The following is a 7,560-nucleotide window of genomic DNA, read 5'->3' on the forward strand; positions in this document are numbered from 1 at the left end:
TTCCTTTTTAGATGGCATGGTTCAAGGCTCTGAAGATAAGGGAATAGCCTGCTCTTTTACCAACTTTATCTCTTCCTCTACTTTCCAATTTGTGTGAATTATAACTATATTGACATTATCAGGGTCTATTGCATTTCCTTCTGCTCTGAAACCATAATTCTCAGAGTTATTTAGCCTTCATTTTATATTTAAAATGATTTGTGACTCACCACCAGTACTTTTACCATCACTTCTTCATTCCTGAGTTGTTTTTAAACTCTCAGTTGGCTGAATCGTCACTAAGTTTTTCTAGGATGGCTCATCAACGCTGTGTTTTCTGTATTTGAGAATGTTTCTGTGGTCTTTATGCTTGAATATGACTTGGCTGAATAAAGTATTCTTGCATCACATTTCCTTTTGCTCAGAACTTCGGAGGCATTTCTCCATTGTCATTTGGCAGCATTGACTGTTGGTAGGGACAAGACAGGCCAGCCTAAGATTCCCTTTTAAAATGAAGGTTCCTTTCTTTTTTTCTTTCTTATTCTTTCTCCCCTCTTTTTCTTTCTTATTCTTCCTCCCCTCCCCCCCCGCTCCTCATTCTTCTTCCTCTCCTTCTTCTCCTTTCCTCCTCCTCCTTTTTTTTCCCCAAATAAATGTATTTATTTATTTATTTGGCTGCGTTGGGTCTTCGTTGCTGTGCGAGGGCTTTCTGTAGTGGCGGCGTGCGGGGGCTACTCTTTGTTGTGGTACGTGGGCTTCTCATTGTGGTGGCTTCTCTTGTTGAGGAGCACGGGCTCTAGGCACGCAGGCTTCAGTAGTCGTGGCATGCAGGCTCAGTAGTTGTGGCTCGCGGGGTGTAGAGCGCAGGCACAGTAGTTGTGGCGCACGGGCTTAGTTGCTCCACGGCATGTGGGATCTTCCCGGACCAGGGCTCGAACCCGTGTCCCCTGCATTGGCAAGCGGATTCTTAACCACTGCGCCACCAGGGAAGTCCTCCTCCTTCTTCTTCATCTATGTACCTGAAGAATTCTTTCTTTCTTGTTCTTTATCAGTTTTTCCTGGAAAAAGGTGTGCGCTTTTTTTTTTTTTTTTTTTTGGCCACACTGCGCATGGCTTGGGGGATCTTAGTTCCCCGACCAGGGATTGAACCCGGGCCCCTGCAGTGAAAGCGCCGAGTCCTAACCACTGGACCGCCAGGGAATTCCCAAGGTGTGCTCTTTTGAGTTGCAATTCCATTCTTCATTCTGGGGAAGGTGGTTTGTATTTTCTTTAAAATGACTACTTTTTCTTTTCCATTTGTTAGGTTCTCTGTTTCAGATTCTATATTTATTCCTTTGTTTCATTGTCTTGATCTTTTATGACTAATGTCTTCTCTTTTTTAATACTTACCTTTTTTCTCAAAAGGAAGAAAAAAAGACATCTTACGAAGTTCTCTCAATGGTCTGTGGTTCCAAAGAATGGAGCCATTTTCTCTCTGTGTTCATCGTGGGCGGAGGGAAGTGTAGGGGCTCAGCTCTGCCCGAGAAGCGCACAATTTACCCACAGCTTGTGGGCTGGCTGGAGGCTGGCCTGACATTGGGGCCCCACTCTTGGCAAAGATAGTGAAGAGCAGCATTCCCTGATTGACTTTCACGCCTTCTAGGTTAAATGTCTTTAGAAAAATCTCAGAGTTACCCAAACAGAATAAAAATGTCCTTTCTTATTTTGGGGAAAGATTTGCACCGACATCTAAGATAACCCCATTTAGGCTTTTGAAATGGTGTATAGTAGAACTTCGGTGTTTCTCCAGAGATCAGTACCTGTGCTGTCATCACAGGGTAAAAAAAATATTCAGTATGTAAATAAAACAGGGGAAAAAAAAAAAAGATGAACTGCTTTCGCAGTTGCCTGCAAAGCAGAGGCAGAGTTCTTTAGCAGGCCTGCTTGCACAAATGCAAATGTTGAGATGACTTTCCGTAACGTACAAAAGCAAACTCGGCCAGGCATTGATTGTGAAATGAACTCACAAATGACTGTACACAGCTGGTATAAATCAGTGCCACCCGGCAAAACAGAGGAGCCCAATCAGGGCTTGGTTGTTGCTTTTCTTGAATTCTTTCTTAATATATCTGTTTTTAAAAAAAAATGATTCTGTCAACTGGGCTTATTACACTGCATAATGATATTTTTTATGTCCAAACATATGAATAAAATTACTTTCTCACTATGTATATTATGGTTATACATGCTTTCTGAAAGTGAATTAACACAGAAATAAATCTGTGATGTCAAGAATGTACATTAAGCTGTTTGGGCCTTATAAATACGTAAAAATAGCATCTAGCTTTTTGCCTCTCTGTGGAGGTATACTTATATCTTATGCTGAATCTAGAACTGGACATTTTGTGTATTAGCATATACAGTTACATTTACTTGGTACAGTTTAACAATAATTTTTTTTTCTTTTTTTTTGTGGTACATGCACCTCTCACTGTTGTGGCCTCTCCTGTGGAGCACAGGCTCCAGACGCGCAGGCTCAGTGGCCATGGCTCACGGGCCTAGCCGCTCTGCGGCATGTGGGATCTTCCCGGACTGGGGCACGAACCCGTGTCCCCTGCATCGGCAGGCAGACTCTTAACCACTGTGCCACCAGGGAAGCCCTAAAAATAATTTTTAAAATACCACGTGTTGGGTGTTGTGCCTGGTGGTCTAGGGAATACAATAAAAGGCTTTAATGTAGTCTTATTATGAATACCATAAAAAAAAACTTACCTTTTTTCTCATTTACCATGATTATCTTAAGTCTTACCTCCATATCAGTTTATTTTTCAGCCATATCTACTCAGTTTCTTGTTACTTCTGATATGTTAGTTTTATAAAAGTGCCATCAGTTTGTTCCCTTTTTATCTCGTTCTGTCATTTCACCTTTGCTTACTTCTTGAATTCATGTTGTTGTTAATTTTTTTTAATTTTATTTTATTATTTTTGTTTGTGTTGGGTCTTCATTGCTGTGCATGGGCTTTCTCTAGCTGTGGCTACTCTTCATTGTGGTGAGCAGCGGCTACTCTTCATTGTGGTGCGAGGGCTTCTCATTGCGGTGGCTTCTCTTGTTGTGGAGCACAGGCTGTAGGCGCGTGGGCTTCAGTAGTTGCAGCACATGGGCTAAGTAGTTGCGACATGTGGGCCCTAGAGTGCGAGGGCTTCAGTAGTTGCGGCTTGTGGGCTCAGTAGTTGTGGCTCGCGGGCTCTAGAGTGCAGGCTCAGTAGTTGTGGCGCACAGGCTTAGTTGCTCCTTGGCATGTGGGATCTTCCCAGCCCAGGGATTGAACCCATGTCTCCTGCATTGGCAGGCGGATTCTCAACCACTGCGCCACCAGGGAAGTCCCGTTAAATTTTTCTGTAGTTCAAAATGCTGTAGGAAAATTTTTTTCTGTTCCTTGGGTTACATTTTTTTCTAGACTTGGTTTTCATCGATCACATACATGTTCCTTTCTTTCATATATTTCTGTAGCTACCCTGCCATTTCTTTTCAATGTCTCATGCTTAACATGGCAGCTCTGGCCAAACCTTTTGTTTGTTTCTGTATAATCTGGGTACATTCTCAATTCTAACAGCGTCTGTACCCACCACTAAGATTTTACAAATGCTAACGTTTTACCATATTAACGAAGTATTGACTTATGCAACCCATTTAGCACTTGCCACAAAAGCCCCATCTTTGCACTTTCTTACCTGAGGATCCTCCTCACCAGGTAGACAGCTGAGACTCTCTCTCCCTGTCTTCCTGACCTCGAGTCGACTTTCTCTGTCTTCACTCTGTCCTGATCAGGAACCCATATTTTCTCAACTTCCTACCATATTCCATCTTCTTGTTTAAAAAAAAAAAAAATCCTTATTTTCCATCCCCACAAAGTGGAAGTACTGAAAACTAAGTTAATGAAAACCTTGTAAATCTAAGAAACTACAGCATTAGTCTAAAAGCCAACTCAATAGTCCCTTCCTTTTCATCCACTCAGGCACATACCCACACACAGGGCCTCCTTGCCCCTCAGGAGCCTCCCCCTGAGGTGGAAGGGCCAGGGACTCAGGAGCCAAAGGCCTCAGTAGGAATCCCACTTCTGGCTTGCTGGGACACTGACCTTGGGGAGTTCCACTGACCTATCTGGTTTTGGTTTCCTCATCCCTAAATCAATGCAGCTAATCCTGTCTTCGGAACATCAGTATAAAGATACCTGAGACCAGGTATGTGAAGGGCCCAGCTCTGTCCCTGCACAGATCAGGGACTCGGTGTGTTCTCCCACTTTCCTCTCATCCTCAGCCTGTGTCCTCTCTCACAGTTAGCTTCTGCCCTCCACTGTGGACAGCCCTCCTCCAGCCTCAAGAGCCATCCTTGAAATCACAGGCAGAGCTAGACCAGACCCCAAAGGTTCTCTAATCACCCCCTCCCTTTTTATGAATAGGTAAAGCTGAGGCCCGTAGTTGGTGGCTGAATCAAGAGTGGAAGCACCCACCCAGTGCTCCCGACCACCAATCCTCTTAGGTTGATGGAAATACTGTCTTTCTGCTCCCCGGTACCCTGCATAGTCCTCTCCTTGGCTCCCCTTAGCCCCGTTCCATCCTGAACCCTCGGTAAAAATCACCTGAAGATATCACCTCCTAGCCTCCCACCAAGCTCAGCCTTCATCCTCTTTGCTGGCTCCCAGCATTTAATGCTTTCCTTCACCCTGTCTGGCCCGGGTTTGTGGAACAAGGACAAAGCTCGTCCTTTTCAGCTGAATTCATCGCCAGCTCCTTCGAGAGGCTGGGTCCTTCAATGTTCTGTCAGAGCCCCATGCTGCTCTCCTGCCCTCTGGTTCCCTAAGGCGGATCATGTGGGCAGAGGCAGCCACATTCTTCTTCCACCCACACAGATCCCTTCCTGGCTGAGGACAAAACTCTACACAGATGTGCAGCCAACAGCATACTTACGAGGCTTCGGAGAGAACTGTCTTGGCCCAGGAGATACTTCTTGGCCCTCAGGGTCCCCAACTCCTGCCCGACCCCCAGTGCCTGCAGGTCTGTCCTCTACCAGTCTCCAGGCATCTTGAGTCGAGCTGTGCAGAGCACCAAGGGCTGGCTGTACGTGTTATGTTTTAGTCTAGATATCCTTGGGGTTACCCCAAAGAACGTGGTCCCAGCCCCTTGAGGTTTAAAAATCTTGTTGTGGAGACGTGGGGATCAAGTGTAAAGTGCACTTTAAGAACTAAATACTGGCAAGTAAGATGCTCTCTGAGGATTAAACCGTATCAATACAAGATGAATTAGATGCAAAGCCACCTGAAGGAATGGTCTCCAGATTTGACTGAAATCAGAATGGAGACATAACACAGAGAAACATTAATGTAAAGATTGTGCCCATCAGAAAATGGAGAGAGTGGCCACCGGTGGAAGCCCAGAAAAGGGAGAGCCTTGGAGGCAGAGGCTGGTGGTGCCCATCTGACTGGGGAGACAATGCCCCCCAGGTGGTTGGCATAACTGGCCTTACCCACACCTCCCTGGATTCCAAAGCTTCATCCATGCTAAGCTGCCAGGGGAGTGCAGAAAGCTGGGAGCAGGGGGTGGGGGGCAGGGGTGGACTGGAGTCGCTGGTAAAAGCCAGGCTGTGAGCTCCATGAGAACACTGCTCTTCACGAGCGTTTCCTGAATGAATGCTGCAGGATGAAAACTACCCCAGAGAACGTGAGGCCTGAGCTGGACCCTCAAATATGTTAAAGGACTTAGGTATGTGGACGAGGGGCAGGAAAAAAGATATTCCAGAATGGGTGCTTTGCATGGAAAATGAAGGCACAGAGGTAGGGAGAGCACGATGTGTGCAGAGGACCAGAAGGAGGCTGGCAAACACAGCGAGTCCTAGGGTAGGGCCAGGTTGTGAGATCAGATGCCATGCAGTGGGAGCCACTGAGTTCCTCAGAAGGAAAGACACAGGATGAAAGTGGTGTTTGAGTATCATCAGCCTGGCTAGGCTGCTGACAGGTGCCAGGAGAGGAATGGGAATGTGGGGGGCAGAGACCGGGGGCCAGGCAGTTAGCTAGGAGGCTGTGGAATAACCCACATCAGGGTCATGGGACTGTTTGCCACAGCAGGCACTAGAAATAAAGTTGGGAAAGACCGGCAGGGATATGTACAAAAAGCATTGCTGCAGCATCGTTTGTATTGTTGAAAACAAAACAAAACAAAAAAACAAGAAGGAAACAACCCAAATGTCCATCAGTAGGAAAACAGATAGGTAGATGGCTGTGTATTCATACAGTAGAATACTGTACAGCAGGGAAAATGATCAGGTAGCTCTACATGCCTCGATGTCAAGAAATCTTAGGAAGGAAAGAGGGAAGAGGGAAAGAAGGGAAAAACGAGTTTTAGAAGGATCTAACCCATGCTGTCCAATGCAGTAGCCACAAGCTACATGTGGCTATTTAAGCTTAAATTAATTAAAATAAAAATGCAGTTCCTTAGCCCCACTAGCCACATTTCAAGTGCTTGTTAACCACATGCAATTAGTGGCTACCATACTGGATGGTGCAGATAACATTTCCACCATCACAGAGAGTTCCTTTGGACAGCGCTGACCTTTTAAAACATACAAAACAAATTACATATTGTGCCTGGATAAGGAATGTATAGTAAAAGTACAATGGAGATCATGCAAATGTCGAACAAATTCAGACAGTGGTATGCCTGGGAAGGTGAGTGTTAGGATCAGAGAAGGGACACTAGGGGCTTCCATGTTTTATCTCCGAAGCCAGGTGGTGGCTAGATGAGTGCTCATTATATTATCATCTATACTTTCCTATGCCTTAAGCATTTCATAATAAATACATTTTTAAAGAAGATGGACTGGGACTTCCCTGGTGGCACAGTGGTTAAAGAATCCGCCTGCCAATGCAGGGGACATGGGTTCGATCCCTGGTCCTGGAAGAACCCACATGCCACGGACCAACTAAGCCCGTGCGCCACAACTACTGAGCCTGTGCTCTAGAGCCCACGTGCTGCAACTACTGAAGCTCGCGTGCCTAAGAGCCCACACTCCGAAATAAAAGAAGCCACCGCAATGAGAAGCCCACACACCGCAACGAAGAGTAGCCACTGCTTGCCACAACTAGAGAAAGCCCGAGTGCAGCAACGAAGACCCAATGCAGCCAAAAAAAAAGAAAAAAGAAGATTGGAATGGACCTGAAGGACAATGTGATGAAGACTGCATACAGGCCAGGCAGGAGACAAAAATGGCTTGAATTTTTTGCCTGGAAAATGGCAGGAGGAAGGGGGTGGTGCTGCCTGCGGGGATATCTGACCTTCCTCATTCTGGTATCCACACCGTCCCACGTGTACCATTCAGCCACTCCCTTGTTGCCATCACCATCCTCCATCCTCATAGACACTCTTCTCTGGTCCTCGTCGCCCTGGTTACCTGGCCTCCAGACAGCTGTGACGGGGGCAGGCACAAACACCTGTAGAGGCTGGCCCCCTGCTGGTCACACACACACCTCCAGGTGGCCTTCCTGCTGGCCCAGACTTAGCTCCCACAATTCTGACCACAGGCTCCTTCACCCCAGCTCCAAAACCAAG

The sequence above is a fragment of the Neophocaena asiaeorientalis genome, unplaced genomic scaffold (genome assembly GCF_003031525.2).
Source record: "Neophocaena asiaeorientalis asiaeorientalis breed wild unplaced genomic scaffold, Neophocaena_asiaeorientalis_V1.1 scaffold46, whole genome shotgun sequence".
Lineage (NCBI taxonomy): Eukaryota > Metazoa > Chordata > Mammalia > Artiodactyla > Phocoenidae > Neophocaena > Neophocaena asiaeorientalis.